Consider the following 24,903-nt stretch of genomic DNA (forward strand, 5'->3'; position numbering starts at 1 on the left):
AAGAATTCCAAAGCATTTTAAAAGTTCAGCAGAATTCCGAGAACAATTGAAGAGTTCCGAAGCATTTTTAAACGTCAGCGGAATGCCGAGAACAATGGAAGATTTCCGAAGCATTTTAAAACGTCATCGGAATTCCGAGAACAATGGAAGAGTTCCGTACCATTTTTAAACTTCAGCGGAATTACGAGAACAATGGAAGAGTTCCAAAGCATTTTTAAACATGAGCAGAATTACGAGAACAATGGAAGAGATTTTAAGCATTTTTAAACTTCAGCGGAATTCCGAGAACAATAGAAGATTTCCGAAGCATTTTTAAACTTCACCCGAATTCCGAGAGCAATGGAAGAGTTCCAAAGCATTTTAAAAGTTCAGCAGAATTCCGAGAACAATTGAAGAGTTCCGAAGCATTTTTAAATGTCAGCGGAATGCCGAGAACAATGCAAGATTTCCGAAGCATTTTTATATGTCAGCGGAATTCCGAGAACAATGGAAGAGTACCGAAGCATTTTTAAACTTCAGCAGAATTCCGAGAACAATGGAAGAGTTTCGAAGCATTTTTAAACTTCAACGGAATTCCGAGAACAATGGAAGAGTTGCGAAGCATTATTAAACGTCAGCGGAATTCCGAGAGCAATGGAAGAGTTCTGAAGCATTTTTAAACTTCAGCAGAATTCCGAGAACAATGAAAGAGTTTCGAAGCATTTTTAAACTTCAGCAGAATTCCGAGAAGAATGGAAGAGTTTCGAAGCATTTTTAAACTTCAACGGAATTACGAGAACAATGGAAGAGTTCCGAAGCATTTTTAAACGTCAGCGGAATTCCGAGAACAATGGAAGAGATTTTAAGCATTTTTAAACTTCAGCGGAATTCCGAGAACAATAGAAGAGTTCCGAAGCATTTTTAAACTTCACCCGAATTACGAGAGCAATGGAAGAGTTCCAAAGCATTTTAAAAGTTCAGCAGAATTCCGAGAACAATTGAAGAGTTCCGAAGCATTTTTAAATGTCAGCGGAATGCCGAGAACAATGCAAGATTTCCGAAGCATTTTTATATGTCAGCGGAATTCCGAGAACAATGGAGGAGTACCGAAGCATTTTTAAACTTCAGCAGAATTCCGAGAACAATGGAAGAGTTTCGAAGCATTTTTAAACTTCAACGGAATTCCGAGAACAATGGAAGAGCTGCGAAGCATTATTAAACGTCAGCGGAATTCCGAGAGCAATGGAAGAGTTCTGAAGCATTTTTAAACTTCAGCAGAATTCTGAGAACAATGGAAGGGTTCCGAAGCATTTTTAAACTTCAGCGGAATTTGGAGACCAATGGAAGAGGTCCGAAGCATTTTTAAAAGTCAGCGGAATTCCGAGAACAATGGAAGAGTTGTGAAGCATTTTTAAACGTCAGCGGAATTCCGAGAACAATGGAAGAGTTCCGAAGCATTTTTAAACATGAGCAGAATTACGAGAACAATGGAAGAGATTTTAAGCATTTTTAAACTTCAGCGGAATTCCGAGAACAATAGAAGAGTTCCGAAGCATTTTTAAACTTCACCCGAATTCCGAGAGCAATGGAAGAATTCCAAAGCATTTTAAAAGTTCAGCAGAATTCCGAGAACAATTGAAGAGTTCCGAAGCATTTTTAAACGTCAGCGGAATGCCGAGAACAATGGAAGATTTCCGAAGCATTTTAAAACGTCATCGGAATTCCGAGAACAATGGAAGAGTTCCGTACCATTTTTAAACTTCAGCGGAATTACGAGAACAATGGAAGAGTTCCAAAGCATTTTTAAACATGAGCAGAATTACGAGAACAATGGAAGAGATTTTAAGCATTTTTAAACTTCAGCGGAATTCCGAGAACAATAGAAGATTTCCGAAGCATTTTTAAACTTCACCCGAATTCCGAGAGCAATGGAAGAGTTCCAAAGCATTTTAAAAGTTCAGCAGAATTCCGAGAACAATTGAAGAGTTCCGAAGCATTTTTAAATGTCAGCGGAATGCCGAGAACAATGCAAGATTTCCGAAGCATTTTTATATGTCAGCGGAATTCCGAGAACAATGGAAGAGTACCGAAGCATTTTTAAACTTCAGCAGAATTCCGAGAACAATGGAAGAGTTTCGAAGCATTTTTAAACTTCAACGGAATTCCGAGAACAATGGAAGAGTTGCGAAGCATTATTAAACGTCAGCGGAATTCCGAGAGCAATGGAAGAGTTCTGAAGCATTTTTAAACTTCAGCAGAATTCCGAGAACAATGAAAGAGTTTCGAAGCATTTTTAAACTTCAGCAGAATTCCGAGAAGAATGGAAGAGTTTCGAAGCATTTTTAAACTTCAACGGAATTACGAGAACAATGGAAGAGTTCCGAAGCATTTTTAAACGTCAGCGGAATTCCGAGAACAATGGAAGAGATTTTAAGCATTTTTAAACTTCAGCAGAATTCTGAGAACAATGGAAGGGTTCCGAAGCATTTTTAAACTTCAGCGGAATTTGGAGACCAATGGAAGAGGTCCGAAGCATTTTTAAAAGTCAGCGGAATTCCGAGAACAATGGAAGAGTTGTGAAGCATTTTTAAACGTCAGCGGAATTCCGAGAACAATGGAAGAGTTCCGAAGCATTTTTAAACTTCAGCGGAATTGCGAGAACAATGGAAGAGTTCCGAAGCATTTTTAAACATGAGCAGAATTACGAGAACAATGGAAGAGATTTTAAGCATTTTTAAACTTCAGCGGAATTCCGAGAACAATAGAAGAGTTCCGAAGCATTTTTAAACTTCACCCGAATTCCGAGAGCAATGGAAGAGTTCCAAAGCATTTTAAAAGTTCAGCAGAATTCCGAGAACAATTGAAGAGTTCCGAAGCATTTTTAAACGTCAGTGGAATGCCGAGAACAATGCAAGATTTCCGAAGCATTTTTATATGTCAGCGGAATTCCGAGAACAATGGAAGAGTACCGAAGCATTTTTAAACGTCAGCGGAATTCCGAGAACAATGGAAGAGTACCGAAGCATTTTTAAACGGCAGCGGAATTCTGAGAACAATGGAAGAGTTCCGAAGCATTTTTAAACTTCAACGGAATTCCGAGAACAATGGAAGAGTTGCGAAGCATTATTAAACGTCAGCGGAATTCCGAGAGCAATGGAAGAGTTCTGAAGCATTTTTAAACTTCAGCAGAATTCCGAGAACAATGAAAGAGTTTCGAAGCATTTTTAAACTTCAGCAGAATTCCGAGAACAATGGAAGAGTTTCGAAGCATTTTTAAACTTCAACGGAATTCCGAGAACAATGGAAGAGTTCCGAAGCATTTTTAAACGTCAGCGGAATTCCGAGAACAATGAAAGAGTTGCGAAGCATTATTAAACGTCAGCGGAATTCCGAGAACAATGGAAGAGTTCTGAAGCATTTTTAAGCGTCAGCGGAATTTTGAAAACAATGGAAGATTTCCGAAGCATTTTTAAACGTCAGCGGAATTCTGAGAACAATGGAAGAGTTCTGAAGCATTTTTAAACTTCAGCAGAATTCCGAGAACAATGGAAGGGTTCCGAAGCATTTTTAAACTTCAGCGGAATTTGGAGAACAATGGAAGAGTTCCGAAGCATTTTTCAAAGTCAGCGGAATTCCGAGAACAATGGAAGAGTTGTGAAGCATTTTTAAACGTCAGCGGAATTCCGAGAACAATGGAAGAGTTCCGAAGCATTTTTAAACTTCAGCGGAATTACGAGAACAATGGAAGAGTTCTGAAGCATTTTTAAACATGAGCAGAATTACGAGAACAATGGAAGAGATTTTAAGCATTTTTAAACTTCAGCGGAATTCCGAGAACAATAGAAGAGTTCCGAAGCATTTTTAAACTTCACCCGAATTCCGAGAGCAATGGAAGAGTTCCAAAGCATTTTAAAAGTTCAGCAGAATTCCGAGAACAATTGAAGAGTTCCGAAGCATTTTTAAACGTCAGCGGAATGCCGAGAACAATGCAAGATTTCCGAAGCATTTTTATATGTCAGCGGAATTCCGAGAACAATGGAAGAGATTTTAAGCATTTTTAAACTTCAGCGGAATTCCGAGAACAATAGAAGAGTTCCGAAGCATTTTAAAACGTCATCGGAATTCCGAGAACAATGGAAGAGTTCCGTACCATTTTTAAACTTCGGCGGAATTATGAGAACAATGGAAGAGTTCCGAAGCATTTTTAAACATGAGCAGAATTACGAGAACAATGGAAGAGATTTTAAGCATGTTTAAACTTCAGCGGAATTCCGAGAACAATAGAAGATTTCCGAAGCATTTTTAAACTTCACCCGAATTCCGAGAGCAATGGAAGAGTTCCAAAGCATTTTAAAAGTTCAGCAGAATTCCGAGAACAATTGAAGAGTTCCGAAGCATTTTTAAACTTCAACGGAATTCCGAGAACAATGGAAGAGTTGCGAAGCATTATTAAACGTCAGCGGAATTCCGAGAGCAATGGAAGATTTCCGAAGCATTTTTATATGTCAGCGGAATTCCGAGAACAATGGAAGAGTACCAAAGCATTTTTAAACTTCAGCAGAATTCCGAGAACAATGGAAGAGTTTCGAAGCATTTTTAAACTTCAACGGAATTTCGATAACAATGGAAGAGTTGCGAAGCATTATTAAACGTCAGCGGAATTCCGAGAGCAATGGAAGAGTTCTGAAGCATTTTTAAACTTCAGCAGAATTCCGAGAACAATGAAAGAGTTTCGAAGCATTTTTAAACTTCAGCAGAATTCCGAGAACAATGGAAGAGTTTCGAAGCATTTTTAAACTTCAACGGAATTCCGAGAACAATGGAAGAGTTCCGAAGCATTTTTAAATGTCAGCAGAATTCCGAGAACAATGAAAGAGTTGCGAAGCATTATTAAACGTCAGCGGAATTCCGAGAACAATGGAAGAGTTCTGAAGCATTTTTAAGCGTCAGCGGAATTTTGAAAACAATGGAAGATTTCCGAAGCATTTTTAAACGTCAGCGGAATTCTGAGAACAATGGAAGAGTTCAGATGAATTTTTAGACTTCAGCAGAATTCCTAGAACAATGGAAGAGTTCCGAAGCATTTTTAAACTTCAGCAGAATTCCGAGAACAATGGAAGAGTTTCGAAGCATTTTTAAACTTCAACGGAATTCCGAGAACAATGGAAGAGTTCCGAAGCATTTTTAAACGTCAGCGGAATTCCGATAACAATGGAAGAGTTCCGAAGCATTTTTAAACGTCAGCGGAATTCCGAGAACAATGGAAGAGTTCTGAAGCAATTTTAAGCGTCGGCGGAATTTTGAAAACAATGGAAGATTTCCGAAGCATTTTTAAAAGTCAGCGGAATTCTGAGAACAATGGAAGAGTTCTGAAGCATTTTTAAACTTCAGCAGAATTCCGAGAACAATGGAAGGGTTCCGAAGCATTTTTAAACTTCAACGGAATTTGGAGAACAATGGAAGAGTTCCGAAGCATTTTTAAAAGTCAGCGGAATGCCGAGAACAATGCAAGATTTCCGAAGCATTTTTATATGTCAGCGGAATTCCGAGAACAATGGAGGAGTACCGAAGCATTTTTAAACTTCAGCAGAATTCCGAGAACAATGGAAGAGTTTCGAAGCATTTTTAAACTTCAGCGGAATTCCGAGAACAATGGAAGAGTTCCGAAGCATTTTTAAACGTCAGCGGAATTCCGAGAACAATGAAAGAGTTGCGAAGCATTATTAAACGTCAGCGGAATTCCGAGAACAATGGAAGAGTTCTGAAGCGTTTTTAAGCGTCGGCGGAATTTTGAAAACAATGGAAGATTTCCGAAGCATTTTTAAACGTCAGCGGAATTCTGAGAACAATGGAAGAGTTCTGAAGCATTTTTAAACTTCAGCAGAATTCTGAGAACAATGGAAGGGTTCCGAAGCATTTTTAAAATTCACACGAATTCCGAGAATAATGAAAGAGTTCAGATGAATTTTTAGACTTCAGCAGAATTCCTAGAACAATGGAAGAGTTCCGAAGCATTTTTAAACTTCAGCGGAATTACGATAACAATGGAAGAGTTCCGAAGCATTTTAAAACGTCAGCGGAATTCCGAGAACAATGGAAGAGTACCGAAGCATTTTAAAACGTCATCGGAATTCCGAGAACAATGGAAGAGTTCCGTACCATTTTTAAACTTCAGCGGAATTATGAGAACAATGGAAGAGTTCCGAAGCATTTTTAAACATGAGCAGAATTACGAGAACAATGGAAGAGATTTTAAGCATTTTTAAACTTCAGCGGAATTCCGAGAACAATAGAAGATTTCCGAAGCATTTTTAAACTTCACCCAAATTCCGAGAGCAATGGAAGAGTTCCAAAGCATTTTAAAAGTTCAGCAGAATTCCGAGAACAATTGAAGAGTTCCGAAGCATTTTTAAATGTCAGCGGAATGCCGAGAACAATGCAAGATTTCCGAAGCATTTTTATATGTCAGCGGAATTCCGAGAACAATGGAAGAGTACCGAAGCATTTTTAAACTTCAGCAGAATTCCGAGAACAATGGAAGAGTTTCGAAGCATTTTTAAACTTCAACGGAATTCCGAGAACAATGGAAGAGTTCCGAAGCATTTTTAAACGTCAGCGGAATTCCGAGAACAATGAAAGAGTTGCGAAGCATTATTAAACGTCAGCGGAATTCCGAGAACAATGGAAGAGTTCTGAAGCATTTTTAAGCGTCGGCGGAATTTTGAAAACAATGGAAGATTTCCGAAGCATTTTTAAACGTCAGCGGAATTCTGAGAACAATGGAAGAGTTCTGAAGCATTTTTAAACTTCAGCAGAATTCTGAGAACAATGGAAGGGTTCCGAAGCATTTTTAAACTTCAGCGGAATTTGGAGAACAATGGAAGAGTTCCGAAGCATTTTTAAAAGTCAGCGGAATTCCGAGAACAATGGAAGAGTTGTGAAGCAATTTTAAACATGAGCAGAATTACGAGAACAATGGAAGAGATTTTAAGCATTTTTAAACTTCAGCGGAATTCCGAGAACAATAGAAGAGTTCCGAAGCATTTTTAAACTTCACCCGAATTCCGAGAGCAATGGAAGAATTCCAAAGCATTTTAAAAGTTCAGCAGAATTCCGAGAACAATTGAAGAGTTCCGAAGCATTTTTAAACGTCAGCGGAATGCCGAGAACAATGGAAGATTTCCGAAGCATTTTAAAACGTCATCGGAATTCCGAGAACAATGGAAGAGTTCCGTACCATTTTTAAACTTCAGCGGAATTACGAGAACAATGGAAGAGTTCCAAAGCATTTTTAAACATGAGCAGAATTACGAGAACAATGGAAGAGATTTTAAGCATTTTTAAACTTCAGCGGAATTCCGAGAACAATAGAAGATTTCCGAAGCATTTTTAAACTTCACCCGAATTCCGAGAGCAATGGAAGAGTTCCAAAGCATTTTAAAAGTTCAGCAGAATTCCGAGAACAATTGAAGAGTTCCGAAGCATTTTTAAATGTCAGCGGAATGCCGAGAACAATGCAAGATTTCCGAAGCATTTTTATATGTCAGCGGAATTCCGAGAACAATGGAAGAGTACCGAAGCATTTTTAAACTTCAGCAGAATTCCGAGAACAATGGAAGAGTTTCGAAGCATTTTTAAACTTCAACGGAATTCCGAGAACAATGGAAGAGTTGCGAAGCATTATTAAACGTCAGCGGAATTCCGAGAGCAATGGAAGAGTTCTGAAGCATTTTTAAACTTCAGCAGAATTCCGAGAACAATGAAAGAGTTTCGAAGCATTTTTAAACTTCAGCAGAATTCCGAGAAGAATGGAAGAGTTTCGAAGCATTTTTAAACTTCAACGGAATTACGAGAACAATGGAAGAGTTCCGAAGCATTTTTAAACGTCAGCGGAATTCCGAGAACAATGGAAGAGATTTTAAGCATTTTTAAACTTCAGCGGAATTCCGAGAACAATAGAAGAGTTCCGAAGCATTTTTAAACTTCACCCGAATTACGAGAGCAATGGAAGAGTTCCAAAGCATTTTAAAAGTTCAGCAGAATTCCGAGAACAATTGAAGAGTTCCGAAGCATTTTTAAATGTCAGCGGAATGCCGAGAACAATGCAAGATTTCCGAAGCATTTTTATATGTCAGCGGAATTCCGAGAACAATGGAGGAGTACCGAAGCATTTTTAAACTTCAGCAGAATTCCGAGAACAATGGAAGAGTTTCGAAGCATTTTTAAACTTCAACGGAATTCCGAGAACAATGGAAGAGCTGCGAAGCATTATTAAACGTCAGCGGAATTCCGAGAGCAATGGAAGAGTTCTGAAGCATTTTTAAACTTCAGCAGAATTCTGAGAACAATGGAAGGGTTCCGAAGCATTTTTAAACTTCAGCGGAATTTGGAGACCAATGGAAGAGGTCCGAAGCATTTTTAAAAGTCAGCGGAATTCCGAGAACAATGGAAGAGTTGTGAAGCATTTTTAAACGTCAGCGGAATTCCGAGAACAATGGAAGAGTTCCGAAGCATTTTTAAACTTCAGCGGAATTGCGAGAACAATGGAAGAGTTCCGAAGCATTTTTAAACATGAGCAGAATTACGAGAACAATGGAAGAGATTTTAAGCATTTTTAAACTTCAGCGGAATTCCGAGAACAATAGAAGAGTTCCGAAGCATTTTTAAACTTCACCCGAATTCCGAGAGCAATGGAAGAGTTCCAAAGCATTTTAAAAGTTCAGCAGAATTCCGAGAACAATTGAAGAGTTCCGAAGCATTTTTAAACGTCAGTGGAATGCCGAGAACAATGCAAGATTTCCGAAGCATTTTTATATGTCAGCGGAATTCCGAGAACAATGGAAGAGTACCGAAGCATTTTTAAACGTCAGCGGAATTCCGAGAACAATGGAAGAGTACCGAAGCATTTTTAAACGGCAGCGGAATTCTGAGAACAATGGAAGAGTTCCGAAGCATTTTTAAACTTCAACGGAATTCCGAGAACAATGGAAGAGTTGCGAAGCATTATTAAACGTCAGCGGAATTCCGAGAGCAATGGAAGAGTTCTGAAGCATTTTTAAACTTCAGCAGAATTCCGAGAACAATGAAAGAGTTTCGAAGCATTTTTAAACTTCAGCAGAATTCCGAGAACAATGGAAGAGTTTCGAAGCATTTTTAAACTTCAACGGAATTCCGAGAACAATGGAAGAGTTCCGAAGCATTTTTAAACGTCAGCGGAATTCCGAGAACAATGAAAGAGTTGCGAAGCATTATTAAACGTCAGCGGAATTCCGAGAACAATGGAAGAGTTCTGAAGCATTTTTAAGCGTCAGCGGAATTTTGAAAACAATGGAAGATTTCCGAAGCATTTTTAAACGTCAGCGGAATTCTGAGAACAATGGAAGAGTTCTGAAGCATTTTTAAACTTCAGCAGAATTCCGAGAACAATGGAAGGGTTCCGAAGCATTTTTAAACTTCAGCGGAATTTGGAGAACAATGGAAGAGTTCCGAAGCATTTTTCAAAGTCAGCGGAATTCCGAGAACAATGGAAGAGTTGTGAAGCATTTTTAAACGTCAGCGGAATTCCGAGAACAATGGAAGAGTTCCGAAGCATTTTTAAACTTCAGCGGAATTACGAGAACAATGGAAGAGTTCTGAAGCATTTTTAAACATGAGCAGAATTACGAGAACAATGGAAGAGATTTTAAGCATTTTTAAACTTCAGCGGAATTCCGAGAACAATAGAAGAGTTCCGAAGCATTTTTAAACTTCACCCGAATTCCGAGAGCAATGGAAGAGTTCCAAAGCATTTTAAAAGTTCAGCAGAATTCCGAGAACAATTGAAGAGTTCCGAAGCATTTTTAAACGTCAGCGGAATGCCGAGAACAATGCAAGATTTCCGAAGCATTTTTATATGTCAGCGGAATTCCGAGAACAATGGAAGAGATTTTAAGCATTTTTAAACTTCAGCGGAATTCCGAGAACAATAGAAGAGTTCCGAAGCATTTTAAAACGTCATCGGAATTCCGAGAACAATGGAAGAGTTCCGTACCATTTTTAAACTTCGGCGGAATTATGAGAACAATGGAAGAGTTCCGAAGCATTTTTAAACATGAGCAGAATTCCGAGAACAATGGAAGAGATTTTAAGCATGTTTAAACTTCAGCGGAATTCCGAGAACAATAGAAGATTTCCGAAGCATTTTTAAACTTCACCCGAATTCCGAGAGCAATGGAAGAGTTCCAAAGCATTTTAAAAGTTCAGCAGAATTCCGAGAACAATTGAAGAGTTCCGAAGCATTTTTAAACTTCAACGGAATTCCGAGAACAATGGAAGAGTTGCGAAGCATTATTAAACGTCAGCGGAATTCCGAGAGCAATGGAAGATTTCCGAAGCATTTTTATATGTCAGCGGAATTCCGAGAACAATGGAAGAGTACCAAAGCATTTTTAAACTTCAGCAGAATTCCGAGAACAATGGAAGAGTTTCGAAGCATTTTTAAACTTCAACGGAATTTCGATAACAATGGAAGAGTTGCGAAGCATTATTAAACGTCAGCGGAATTCCGAGAGCAATGGAAGAGTTCTGAAGCATTTTTAAACTTCAGCAGAATTCCGAGAACAATGAAAGAGTTTCGAAGCATTTTTAAACTTCAGCAGAATTCCGAGAACAATGGAAGAGTTTCGAAGCATTTTTAAACTTCAACGGAATTCCGAGAACAATGGAAGAGTTCCGAAGCATTTTTAAATGTCAGCAGAATTCCGAGAACAATGAAAGAGTTGCGAAGCATTATTAAACGTCAGCGGAATTCCGAGAACAATGGAAGAGTTCTGAAGCATTTTTAAGCGTCAGCGGAATTTTGAAAACAATGGAAGATTTCCGAAGCATTTTTAAACGTCAGCGGAATTCTGAGAACAATGGAAGAGTTCCGAACCATTTTTAAACTTCAGCGGAATTCCGATAACAATGGAAGAGTTCCGAAGCATTTTTAAAAGTCAGCGGAATTCCGAGAACAATGGAAGAGTACCGAAGCATTTTAAAACGTCATCGGAATTCCGAGAACAATGGAAGAGTTCCGAACCATTTTTAAACTTCAGCGGAATTACAAGAACAATGGAAGAGTTCCGAAGCATTTTTAAACTTCACCCGAATTCCGAGAGCAATGGAAGAGTTCCAAAGCATTTTAAAAGTTCAGCAGAATTCCGAGAACAATTGAAGAGTTCCGAAACATTTTTAAATGTCAGCGGAATGCCGAGAACAATGCAAGATTTCCGAAGCATTTTTATATGTCAGCGGAATTCCGAGAACAATGAAAGAGTTTCGAAGCAATTTTAAACTTCAGCAGAATTCCGAGAACAATGGAAGATTTTCGAAGCATTTTTAAACTTCAACGGAATTCCGAGAACAATGGAAGAGTTCCGAAGCATTTTTAAACGTCAGCGGAATTCCGAGAACAATGAAAGAGTTGCGAAGCATTATTAAACGTCAGCGGAATTCCGAGAACAATGGAAGAGTTCTGAAGCATTTTTAAGCGTCGGCGGAATTTTGAAAACAATGGAAGATTTCCGAAGCATTTTTAAACGTCAGCGGAATTCTGAGAACAATGGAAGAGTTCTGAAGCATTTTTAAACTTCAGCAGAATTCCGAGAACAATGGAAGGGTTCCGAAGCATTTTTAAACTTCAGCGGAATTTGGAGAACAATCGAAGAGTTCCGAAGCATTTTTAAAAGTCAGCGGAATTCCGAGAACAATGGAAGAGTTGTGAAGCAATTTTAAACATGAGCAGAATTACGAGAACAATGGAAGAGATTTTAAGCATTTTTAAACTTCAGCGGAATTCCGAGAACAATAGAAGAGTTCCGAAGCATTTTTAAACTTCACCCGAATTCCGAGAGCAATGGAAGAATTCCAAAGCATTTTAAAAGTTCAGCAGAATTCCGAGAACAATTGAAGAGTTCCGAAGCATTTTTAAACGTCAGCGGAATGCCGAGAACAATGCAAGATTTCCGAAGCATTTTTATATGTCAGCGGAATTCCGAGAACAATGGAAGAGTACTGAAGCATTTTTAAACGTCAGCGGAATTCCGAGAACAATGAAAGAGTTGCGAAGCATTATTAAATGTCAGCGGAATTCCGAGAACAATGGAAGAGTTCTGAAGCATTTTTAAGCGTCAGCGGAATTTTGAAAACAATGGAAGATTTCCGAAGCATTTTTAAACGTCAGCGGAATTCTGAGAACAATGGAAGAGTTCTGAAGCATTTTTAAACTTCAGCAGAATTCCGAGAACAATGGAAGGGTTCCGAAGCATTTTTAAACTTCAGCGGAATTTGGAGAACAATGGAAGAGTTCCGAAGCATTTTTAAAAGTCAGCGGAATTCCGAGAACAATGGAAGAGTTGTGAAGCATTTTTAAACGTCAGCGGAATTCCGAGAACAATGGAAGAGTTCCGAAGCATTTTTAAACTTCAGCGGAATTACGAGAACAATGGAAGAGTTCTGAAGCATTTTTAAACATGAGCAGAATTACGAGAACAATGGAAGAGATTTTAAGCATTTTTAAACTTCAGCGGAATTCCGAGAACAATAGAAGAGTTCCGAAGCATTTTTAAACTTCACCCGAATTCCGAGAGCAATGGAAGAGTTCCAAAGCATTTTAAAAGTTCAGCATAATTCCGAGAACAATTGAAGAGTTCCGAAGCATTTTTAAACGTCAGCGGAATGCTGAGAACAATGCAAGATTTCCGAAGCATTTTTATATGTCAGCGGAATTCCGAGAACAATGGAAGAGATTTTAAGCATTTTTAAACTTCAGCGGAATTCCGAGAACAATAGAAGAGTTCCGTAGCATTTTTAAAATTCACACGAATTCCGATAATAATGAAAGAGTTCAGATGAATTTTTAGACTTCAGCAGAATTCCTAGAACAATGGAAGAGTTCCGAAGCATTTTTAAACTTCAGCGGAATTACGATAACAATGGAAGAGTTCCGAAGCATTTTAAAACGTCAGCGGAATTCCGAGAACAATGGAAGAGTACCGAAGCATTTTAAAACGTCATCGGAATTCCGAGAACAATGGAAGAGTTCCGTACCATTTTTAAACTTCAGCGGAATTATGAGAACAATGGAAGAGTTCCGAAGCATTTTTAAACATGAGCAGAATTACGAGAACAATGGAAGAGATTTTAAGCATTTTTAAACTTCAGCGGAATTCCGAGAACAATAGAAGATTTCCGAAGCATTTTTAAACTTCACCCAAATTCCGAGAGCAATGGAAGAGTTCCAAAGCATTTTAAAAGTTCAGCAGAATTCCGAGAACAATTGAAGAGTTCCGAAGCATTTTTAAATGTCAGCGGAATGCCGAGAACAATGCAAGATTTCCGAAGCATTTTTATATGTCAGCGGAATTCCGAGAACAATGGAAGAGTACCGAAGCATTTTTAAACTTCAGCAGAATTCCGAGAACAATGGAAGAGTTTCGAAGCATTTTTAAACTTCAACGGAATTCCGAGAACAATGGAAGAGTTCCGAAGCATTTTTAAACGTCAGCGGAATTCCGAGAACAATGAAAGAGTTGCGAAGCATTATTAAACGTCAGCGGAATTCCGAGAACAATGGAAGAGTTCTGAAGCATTTTTAAGCGTCGGCGGAATTTTGAAAACAATGGAAGATTTCCGAAGCATTTTTAAACGTCAGCGGAATTCTGAGAACAATGGAAGAGTTCTGAAGCATTTTTAAACTTCAGCAGAATTCTGAGAACAATGGAAGGGTTCCGAAGCATTTTTAAACTTCAGCGGAATTTGGAGAACAATGGAAGAGTTCCGAAGCATTTTTAAAAGTCAGCGGAATTCCGAGAACAATGGAAGAGTTGTGAAGCAATTTTAAACATGAGCAGAATTACGAGAACAATGGAAGAGATTTTAAGCATTTTTAAACTTCAGCGGAATTCCGAGAACAATAGAAGAGTTCCGAAGCATTTTTAAACTTCACCCGAATTCCGAGAGCAATGGAAGAATTCCAAAGCATTTTAAAAGTTCAGCAGAATTCCGAGAACAATTGAAGAGTTCCGAAGCATTTTTAAACGTCAGCGGAATGCCGAGAACAATGCAAGATTTCCGAAGCATTTTTATATGTCAGCGGAATTCCGAGAACAATGGAAGAGTACCGAAGCGTTTTTAAACGTCAGCGGAATTCCGAGAACAATGGAAGAGTACCGAAGCATTTTTAAACGGCAGCGGAATTCTGAGAACAATGGAAGAGTTCCGAAGCATTTTTAAACTTCAACGGAATTCCGAGAACAATGGAAGAGTTGCGAAGCATTATTAAACGTCAGCGGAATTCCGAGAGCAATGGAAGAGTTCTGAAGCATTTTTAAACTTCAGCAGAATTCCGAGAACAATGAAAGAGTTTCGAAGCATTTTTAAACTTCAGCAGAATTCCGAGAACAATGAAAGAGTTTCGAAGCATTTTTAAACTTCAGCAGAATTCCGAGAACAATGGAAGAGTTCCGAAGCATTTTTAAACGTCAGCGGAATTCCGAGAACAATGAAAGAGTTGCGAAGCATTATTAAACGTCAGCGGAATTCCGAGAACAATGGAAGAGTTCTGAAGCATTTTTAAGCGTCAGCGGAATTTTGAAAACAATGGAAGATTTCCGAAGCATTTTTAAACGTCAGCGGAATTCTGAGAACAATGGAAGAGTTCAGATGAATTTTTAGACTTCAGCAGAATTCCTAGAACAATGGAAGAGTTCCGAAGCATTTTTAAACTTCAGCGGAATTCCGATAACAATGGAAGAGTTCCGAAGCATTTTTAAAAGTCAGCGGAATTCCGAGAACAATGGAAGAGTACCGAAGCATTTTAAAACGTCATCGGAATTCCGAGAACAATGGAAGAGTTCCGAACCATTTTTAAACTTCAGCGGAATTACAAGAACAATGGAAGAGTTCCGAAGCATTTTTAAACTTCACCCGAATTCCGAGAGCAATGGAAGAGTTCCAAAGCATTTTAAAAGTTCAGCAGAATTCCGAGAACAATTGAAGAGTTCCGAAACATTTTTAAATGTCAGCGGAATGCCGAGAACAATGCAAGATTTCCGAAGCATTTTTATATGTCAGCGGAATTCCGAGAACAATGAAAGAGTTTCGAAGCAATTTTAAACTTCAGCAGAATTCCGAGAACAATGGAAGAGTTTCGAAGCATTTTTAAACTTCAACGGAATTCCGAGAACAATGGAAGAGTTCCGAAGCATTTTTAAACGTCAGCGGAATTCCGAGAACAATGAAAGAGTTGCGAAGCATTATTAAACGTCAGCGGAATTCCGAGAACAATGGAAGAGTTCTGAAGCATTTTTAAGCGTCGGCGGAATTTTGAAAACAATGGAAGATTTCCGAAGCATTTTTAAACGTCAGCGGAATTCTGAGAACAATGGAAGAGTTCTGAAGCATTTTTAAACTTCAGCAGAATTCCGAGAACAATGGAAGGGTTCCGAAGCATTTTTAAACTTCAGCGGAATTTGGAGAACAATCGAAGAGTTCCGAAGCATTTTTAAAAGTCAGCGGAATTCCGAGAACAATGGAAGAGTTGTGAAGCAATTTTAAACATGAGCAGAATTACGAGAACAATGGAAGAGATTTTAAGCATTTTTAAACTTCAGCGGAATTCCGAGAACAATAGAAGAGTTCCGAAGCATTTTTAAACTTCACCCGAATTCCGAGAGCAATGGAAGAATTCCAAAGCATTTTAAAAGTTCAGCAGAATTCCGAGAACAATTGAAGAGTTCCGAAGCATTTTTAAACGTCAGCGGAATGCCGAGAACAATGCAAGATTTCCGAAGCATTTTTATATGTCAGCGGAATTCCGAGAACAATGGAAGAGTACTGAAGCATTTTTAAACGTCAGCGGAATTCCGAGAACAATGAAAGAGTTGCGAAGCATTATTAAATGTCAGCGGAATTCCGAGAACAATGGAAGAGTTCTGAAGCATTTTTAAGCGTCAGCGGAATTTTGAAAACAATGGAAGATTTCCGAAGCATTTTTAAACGTCAGCGGAATTCTGAGAACAATGGAAGAGTTCTGAAGCATTTTTAAACTTCAGCAGAATTCCGAGAACAATGAAAGAGTTTCGAAGCATTTTTAAACTTCAGCAGAATTCCGAGAACAATGGAAGAGTTTCGAAGCATTTTTAAACTTCAACGGAATTCCGAGAACAATGGAAGAGTTCCGAAGCATTTTTAAACGTCAGCGGAATTCCGAGAACAATGAAAGAGTTGCGAAGCATTATTAAACGTCAGCGGAATTCCGAGAACAATGGAAGAGTTCTGAAGCATTTTTAAGCGTCAGCGGAATTTTGAAAACAATGGAAGATTTCCGAAGCATTTTTAAACGTCAGCGGAATTCTGAGAACAATGGAAGAGTTCTGAAGCATTTTTAAACTTCAGCAGAATTCCGAGAACAATGGAAGGGTTCCGAAGCATTTTTAAACTTCAGCGGAATTTGGAGAACAATGGAAGAGTTCCGAAGCATTTTTCAAAGTCAGCGGAATTCCGAGAACAATGGAAGAGTTGTGAAGCATTTTTAAACGTCAGCGGAATTCCGAGAACAATGGAAGAGTTCCGAAGCATTTTTAAACTTCAGCGGAATTACGAGAACAATGGAAGAGTTCTGAAGCATTTTTAAACATGAGCAGAATTACGAGAACAATGGAAGAGATTTTAAGCATTTTTAAACTTCAGCGGAATTCCGAGAACAATAGAAGAGTTCCGAAGCATTTTTAAACTTCACCCGAATTCCGAGAGCAATGGAAGAGTTCCAAAGCATTTTAAAAGTTCAGCAGAATTCCGAGAACAATTGAAGAGTTCCGAAGCATTTTTAAACGTCAGCGGAATGCCGAGAACAATGCAAGATTTCCGAAGCATTTTTATATGTCAGCGGAATTCCGAGAACAATGGAAGAGATTTTAAGCATTTTTAAACTTCAGCGGAATTCCGAGAACAATAGAAGAGTTCCGAAGCATTTTAAAACGTCATCGGAATTCCGAGAACAATGGAAGAGTTCCGTACCATTTTTAAACTTCGGCGGAATTATGAGAACAATGGAAGAGTTCCGAAGCATTTTTAAACATGAGCAGAATTACGAGAACAATGGAAGAGATTTTAAGCATGTTTAAACTTCAGCGGAATTCCGAGAACAATAGAAGATTTCCGAAGCATTTTTAAACTTCACCCGAATTCCGAGAGCAATGGAAGAGTTCCAAAGCATTTTAAAAGTTCAGCAGAATTCCGAGAACAATTGAAGAGTTCCGAAGCATTTTTAAACTTCAACGGAATTCCGAGAACAATGGAAGAGTTGCGAAGCATTATTAAACGTCAGCGGAATTCCGAGAGCAATGGAAGATTTCCGAAGCATTTTTATATGTCAGCGGAATTCCGAGAACAATGGAAGAGTACCAAAGCATTTTTAAACTTCAGCAGAATTCCGAGAACAATGGAAGAGTTTCGAAGCATTTTTAAACTTCAACGGAATTTCGATAACAATGGAAGAGTTGCGAAGCATTATTAAACGTCAGCGGAATTCCGAGAGCAATGGAAGAGTTCTGAAGCATTTTTAAACTTCAGCAGAATTCCGAGAACAATGAAAGAGTTTCGAAGCATTTTTAAACTTCAGCAGAATTCCGAGAACAATGGAAGAGTTTCGAAGCATTTTTAAACTTCAACGGAATTCCGAGAACAATGGAAGAGTTCCGAAGCATTTTTAAATGTCAGCAGAATTCCGAGAACAATGAAAGAGTTGCGAAGCATTATTAAACGTCAGCGGAATTCCGAGAACAATGGAAGAGTTCTGAAGCATTTTTAAGCGTCAGCGGAATTTTGAAAACAATGGAAGATTTCCGAAGCATTTTTAAACGTCAGCGGAATTCTGAGAACAATGGAAGAGTTCAGATGAATTTTTAGACTTCAGCAGAATTCCTAGAACAATGGAAGAGTTCCGAAGCATTTTTAAACTTCAGCGGAATTCCGATAACAATGGAAGAGTTCCGAAGCATTTTTAAAAGTCAGCGGAATTCCGAGAACAATGGAAGAGTACCGAAGCATTTTAAAACGTCATCGGAATTCCGAGAACAATGGAAGAGTTCCGAACCATTTTTAAACTTCAGCGGAATTACAAGAACAATGGAAGAGTTCCGAAGCATTTTTAAACTTCACCCGAATTCCGAGAGCAATGGAAGAGTTCCAAAGCATTTTAAAAGTTCAGCAGAATTCCGAGAACAATTGAAGAGTTCTGAAACATTTTTAAATGTCAGCGGAATGCCGAGAACAATGCAAGATTTCCGAAGCATTTTTATATGTCAGCGGAATTCCGAGAACAATGAAAGAGTTTCGAAGCAATTTTAAACTTCAGCAGAATTCCGAGAACAATGGAAGAGTTTCGAAGCATTTTTAAACTTCAACGGAATTCCGAGAACAATGGAAGAGTTCCGAAGCATTTTTAAACGTCAGCGGAATTCCGAGAACAATGAAAGAGTTGCGAAGCATTATTAAACGTCAGCGGAATTCCGAGAACAATGGAAGAGTTCTGAAGCATTTTTAAGCGTCGGCGGAATTTTGAAAACAATGGAAGATTTCCGAAGCATTTTTAAACGTCAGCGGAATTCTGAGAACAATGGAAGAGTTCTGAAGCATTTTTAAACTTCAGCAGAATTCCGAGAACAATGGAAGGGTTCCGAAGCATTTTTAAACTTCAGCGGAATTTGGAGAACAATCGAAGAGTTCCGAAGCATTTTTAAAAGTCAGCGGAATTCCGAGAACAATGGAAGAGTTGTGAAGCAATTTTAAACATGAGCAGAATTACGAGAACAATGGAAGAGATTTTAAGCATTTTTAAACTTCAGCGGAATTCCGAGAACAATAGAAGAGTTCCGAAGCATTTTTAAACTTCACCCGAATTCCGAGAGCAATGGAAGAATTCCAAAGCATTTTAAAAGTTCAGCAGAATTCCGAGAACAATTGAAGAGTTCCGAAGCATTTTTAAACGTCAGCGGAATGCCGAGAACAATGCAAGATTTCCGAAGCATTTTTATATGTCAGCGGAATTCCGAGAACAATGGAAGAGTACTGAAGCATTTTTAAACGTCAGCGGAATTCCGAGAACAATGAAAGAGTTGAGAAGCATTATTAAATGTCTGCGGAATTCCGAGAACAATGGAAGAGTTCTGAAGCATTTTTAAGCGTCAGCGGAATTTTGAAAACAATGGAAGATTTCCGAAGCATTTTTAAACGTCAGCGGAATTCTGAGAACAATGGAAGAGTTCTGAAGCATTTTTAAACTTCAGCAGAATTCCGAGAACAATGGAAGGGTTCCGAAGCATTTTTAAACTTCAGCGGAATTTGGAGAACAATGGAAGAGTTCCGAAGCATTTTTAAGAGTCAGCGGAATTCCGAGAACAATGGAAGAGTTGTGAAGCATTTTTAAACGTCAGCGGAATTCCGAGAACAATGGAAGAGTTCCGAAGCATTTTTAAACTTCAGCGGAATTACGAGAACAATGGAAGAGTTCTGAAGCATTTTTAAACATGAGCAGAATTACGAGAACAATGGAAGAGATTTTAAGCATTTTTAAACTTCAGCGGAATTCCGAGAACAATAGAAGAGTTCCGAAGCATTTTTAAACTTCACCCGAATTCCGAGAGCAATGGAAGAGTTCCAAAGCATTTTAAAAGTTCAGCATAATTCCGAGAACAATTGAAGAGTTCCGAAGCATTTTTAAACGTCAGCGGAATGCTGAGAACAATGCAAGATTTCCGAAGCATTTTTATATGTCAGCGGAATTCCGAGAACAATGGAAGAGATTTTAAGCATTTTTAAACTTCAGCGGAATTCCGAGAACAATAGAAGAGTTCCGTAGCATTTTTAAAATTCACACGAATTCCGAGAATAATGAAAGAGTTCAGATGAATTTTTAGACTTCAGCAGAATTCCTAGAACAATGGAAGAGTTCCGAAGCATTTTTAAACTTCAGCGGAATTCCGAGAACAATGGAAGAGTACCGAAGCATTTTAAAACGTCATCGGAATTCCGAGAACAATGGAAGAGTTCCGTACCATTTTTAAACTTCAGCGGAATTATGAGAACAATGGAAGAGTTCCGAAGCATTTTTAAACATGAGCAGAATTACGAGAACAATGGAAGAGATTTTAAGCATTTTTAAACTTCAGCGGAATTCCGAGAACAATAGAAGATTTCCGAAGCATTTTTAAACTTCACCCAAATTCCGAGAGCAATGGAAGAGTTCCAAAGCATTTTAAAAGTTCAGCAGAATTCCGAGAACAATTGAAGAGTTCCGAAGCATTTTTAAATGTCAGCGGAATGCCGAGAACAATGCAAGATTTCCGAAGCATTTTTATATGTCAGCGGAATTCCGAGAACAATGGAAGAGTACCGAAGCATTTTTAAACTTCAGCAGAATTCCGAGAACAATGGAAGAGTTTCGAAGCATTTTTAAACTTCAACGGAATTCCGAGAACAATGGAAGAGTTCCGAAGCATTTTTAAACGTCAGCGGAATTCCGAGAACAATGAAAGAGTTGCGAAGCATTATTAAACGTCAGCGGAATTCCGAGAACAATGGAAGAGTTCTGAAGCATTTTTAAGCGTCGGCGGAATTTTGAAAACAATGGAAGATTTCCGAAGCATTTTTAAACGTCAGCGGAATTCTGAGAACAATGGAAGAGTTCTGAAGCATTTTTAAACTTCAGCAGAATTCTGAGAACAATGGAAGGGTTCCGAAGCATTTTTAAACTTCAGCGGAATTTGGAGAACAATGGAAGAGTTCCGAAGCATTTTTAAAAGTCAGCGGAATTCCGAGAACAATGGAAGAGTTGTGAAGCAATTTTAAACATGAGCAGAATTACGAGAACAATGGAAGAGATTTTAAGCATTTTTAAACTTCAGCGGAATTCCGAGAACAATAGAAGAGTTCCGAAGCATTTTTAAACTTCACCCGAATTCCGAGAGCAATGGAAGAATTCCAAAGCATTTTAAAAGTTCAGCAGAATTCCGAGAACAATTGAAGAGTTCCGAAGCATTTTTAAACGTCAGCGGAATGCCGAGAACAATGCAAGATTTCCGAAGCATTTTTATATGTCAGCGGAATTCCGAGAACAATGGAAGAGTACCGAAGCGTTTTTAAACGTCAGCGGAATTCCGAGAACAATGGAAGAGTACCGAAGCATTTTTAAACGGCAGCGGAATTCTGAGAACAATGGAAGAGTTCCGAAGCATTTTTAAACTTCAACGGAATTCCGAGAACAATGGAAGAGTTGCGAAGCATTATTAAACGTCAGCGGAATTCCGAGAGCAATGGAAGAGTTCTGAAGCATTTTTAAACTTCAGCAGAATTCCGAGAACAATGAAAGAGTTTCGAAGCATTTTTAAACTTCAGCAGAATTCCGAGAACAATGAAAGAGTTTCGAAGCATTTTTAAACTTCAGCAGAATTCCGAGAACAATGGAAGAGTTCCGAAGCATTTTTAAACGTCAGCGGAATTCCGAGAACAATGAAAGAGTTGCGAAGCATTATTAAACGTCAGCGGAATTCCGAGAACAATGGAAGAGTTCTGAAGCATTTTTAAGCGTCAGCGGAATTTTGAAAACAATGGAAGATTTCCGAAGCATTTTTAAACGTCAGCGGAATTCTGAGAACAATGGAAGAGTTCAGATGAATTTTTAGACTTCAGCAGAATTCCTAGAACAATGGAAGAGTTCCGAAGCATTTTTAAACTTCAGCGGAATTCCGATAACAATGGAAGAGTTCCGAAGCATTTTTAAAAGTCAGCGGAATTCCGAGAACAATGGAAGAGTACCGAAGCATTTTAAAACGTCATCGGAATTCCGAGAACAATGGAAGAGTTCCGAACCATTTTTAAACTTCAGCGGAATTACAAGAACAATGGAAGAGTTCCGAAGCATTTTTAAACTTCACCCGAATTCCGAGAGCAATGGAAGAGTTCCAAAGCATTTTAAAAGTTCAGCAGAATTCCGAGAACAATTGAAGAGTTCCGAAACATTTTTAAATGTCAGCGGAATGCCGAGAACAATGCAAGATTTCCGAAGCATTTTTATATGTCAGCGGAATTCCGAGAACAATGAAAGAGTTTCGAAGCAATTTTAAACTTCAGCAGAATTCCGAGAACAATGGAAGAGTTTCGAAGCATTTTTAAACTTCAACGGAATTCCGAGAACAATGGAAGAGTTCCGAAGCATTTTTAAACGTCAGCGGAATTCCGAGAACAATGAAAGAGTTGCGAAGCATTATTAAACGTCAGCGGAATTCCGAGAACAATGGAAGAGTTCTGAAGCATTTTTAAGCGTCGGCGGAATTTTGAAAACAATGGAAGATTTCCGAAGCATTTTTAAACGTCAGCGGAATTCTGAGAACAATGGAAGAGTTCTGAAGCATTTTTAAACTTCAGCAGAATTCCGAGAACAATGGAAGGGTTCCGAAGCATTTTTAAACTTCAGCGGAATTTGGAGAACAATCGAAGAGTTCCGAAGCATTTTTAAAAGTCAGCGGAATTCCGAGAACAATGGAAGAGTTGTGAAGCAATTTTAAACATGAGCAGAATTACGAGAACAATGGAAGAGATTTTAAGCATTTTTAAACTTCAGCGGAATTCCGAGAACAATAGAAGAGTTCCGAAGCATTTTTAAACTTCACCCGAATTCCGAGAGCAATGGAAGAATTCCAAAGCATTTTAAAAGTTCAGCAGAATTCCGAGAACAATTGAAGAGTTCCGAAGCATTTTTAAACGTCAGCGGAATGCCGAGAACAATGCAAGATTTCCGAAGCATTTTTATATGTCAGCGGAATTCCGAGAACAATGGAAGAGTACTGAAGCATTTTTAAACGTCAGCGGAATTCCGAGAACAATGAAAGAGTTGCGAAGCATTATTAAATGTCAGCGGAATTCCGAGAACAATGGAAGAGTTCTGAAGCATTTTTAAGCGTCAGCGGAATTTTGAAAACAATGGAAGATTTCCGAAGCATTTTTAAACGTCAGCGGAATTCTGAGAACAATGGAAGAGTTCTGAAGCATTTTTAAACTTCAGCAGAATTCCGAGAACAATGGAAGGGTTCCGAAGCATTTTTAAACTTCAGCGGAATTTGGAGAACAATGGAAGAGTTCCGAAGCATTTTTAAAAGTCAGCGGAATTCCGAGAACAATGGAAGAGTTGTGAAGCATTTTTAAACGTCAGCGGAATTCCGAGAACAATGGAAGAGTTCCGAAGCATTTTTAAACTTCAGCGGAATTACGAGAACAATGGAAGAGTTCTGAAGCATTTTTAAACATGAGCAGAATTACGAGAACAATGGAAGAGATTTTAAGCATTTTTAAACTTCAGCGGAATTCCGAGAACAATAGAAGAGTTCCGAAGCATTTTTAAACTTCACCCGAATTCCGAGAGCAATGGAAGAGTTCCAAAGCATTTTAAAAGTTCAGCATAATTCCGAGAACAATTGAAGAGTTCCGAAGCATTTTTAAACGTCAGCGGAATGCTGAGAACAATGCAAGATTTCCGAAGCATTTTTATATGTCAGCGGAATTCCGAGAACAATGGAAGAGATTTTAAGCATTTTTAAACTTCAGCGGAATTCCGAGAACAATAGAAGAGTTCCGTAGCATTTTTAAAATTCACACGAATTCCGAGAATAATGAAAGAGTTCAGATGAATTTTTAGACTTCAGCAGAATTCCTAGAACAATGGAAGAGTTCCGAAGCATTTTTAAACTTCAGCGGAATTACGATAACAATGGAAGAGTTCCGAAGCATTTTAAAACGTCAGCGGAATTCCGAGAACAATGGAAGAGTACCGAAGCATTTTAAAACGTCATCGGAATTCCGAGAACAATGGAAGAGTTCCGTACCATTTTTAAACTTCAGCGGAATTATGAGAACAATGGAAGAGTTCCGAAGCATTTTTAAACATGAGCAGAATTACGAGAACAATGGAAGAGATTTTAAGCATTTTTAAACTTCAGCGGAATTCCGAGAACAATAGAAGATTTCCGAAGCATTTTTAAACTTCACCCAAATTCCGAGAGCAATGGAAGAGTTCCAAAGCATTTTAAAAGTTCAGCAGAATTCCGAGAACAATTGAAGAGTTCCGAAGCATTTTTAAATGTCAGCGGAATGCCGAGAACAATGCAAGATTTCCGAAGCATTTTTATATGTCAGCGGAATTCCGAGAACAATGGAAGAGTACCGAAGCATTTTTAAACTTCAGCAGAATTCCGAGAACAATGGAAGAGTTTCGAAGCATTTTTAAACTTCAACGGAATTCCGAGAACAATGGAAGAGTTCCGAAGCATTTTTAAACGTCAGCGGAATTCCGAGAACAATGAAAGAGTTGCGAAGCATTATTAAACGTCAGCGGAATTCCGAGAACAATGGAAGAGTTCTGAAGCATTTTTAAGCGTCGGCGGAATTTTGAAAACAATGGAAGATTTCCGAAGCAGTTTTAAACGTCAGCGGAATTCTGAGAACAATGGAAGAGTTCTGAAGCATTTTTAAACTTCAGCAGAATTCTGAGAACAATGGAAGGGTTCCGAAGCATTTTTAAACTTCAGCGGAATTTGGAGAACAATGGAAGAGTTCCGAAGCATTTTTAAAAGTCAGCGGAATTCCGAGAACAATGGAAGAGTTGTGAAGCAATTTTAAACATGAGCAGAATTACGAGAACAATGGAAGAGATTTTAAGCATTTTTAAACTTCAGCGGAATTCCGAGAACAATAGAAGAGTTCCGAAGCATTTTTAAACTTCACCCGAATTCCGAGAGCAATGGAAGAATTCCAAAGCATTTTAAAAGTTCAGCAGAATTCCGAGAACAATTGAAGAGTTCCGAAGCATTTTTAAACGTCAGCGGAATGCCGAGAACAATGCAAGATTTCCGA

The sequence above is a fragment of the Phyllobates terribilis genome, unplaced genomic scaffold (genome assembly GCF_046119375.1).
Source record: "Phyllobates terribilis strain yellow unplaced genomic scaffold, ASM4611937v1 Scaffold_1__5_contigs__length_1240528914, whole genome shotgun sequence".
Lineage (NCBI taxonomy): Eukaryota > Metazoa > Chordata > Amphibia > Anura > Dendrobatidae > Phyllobates > Phyllobates terribilis.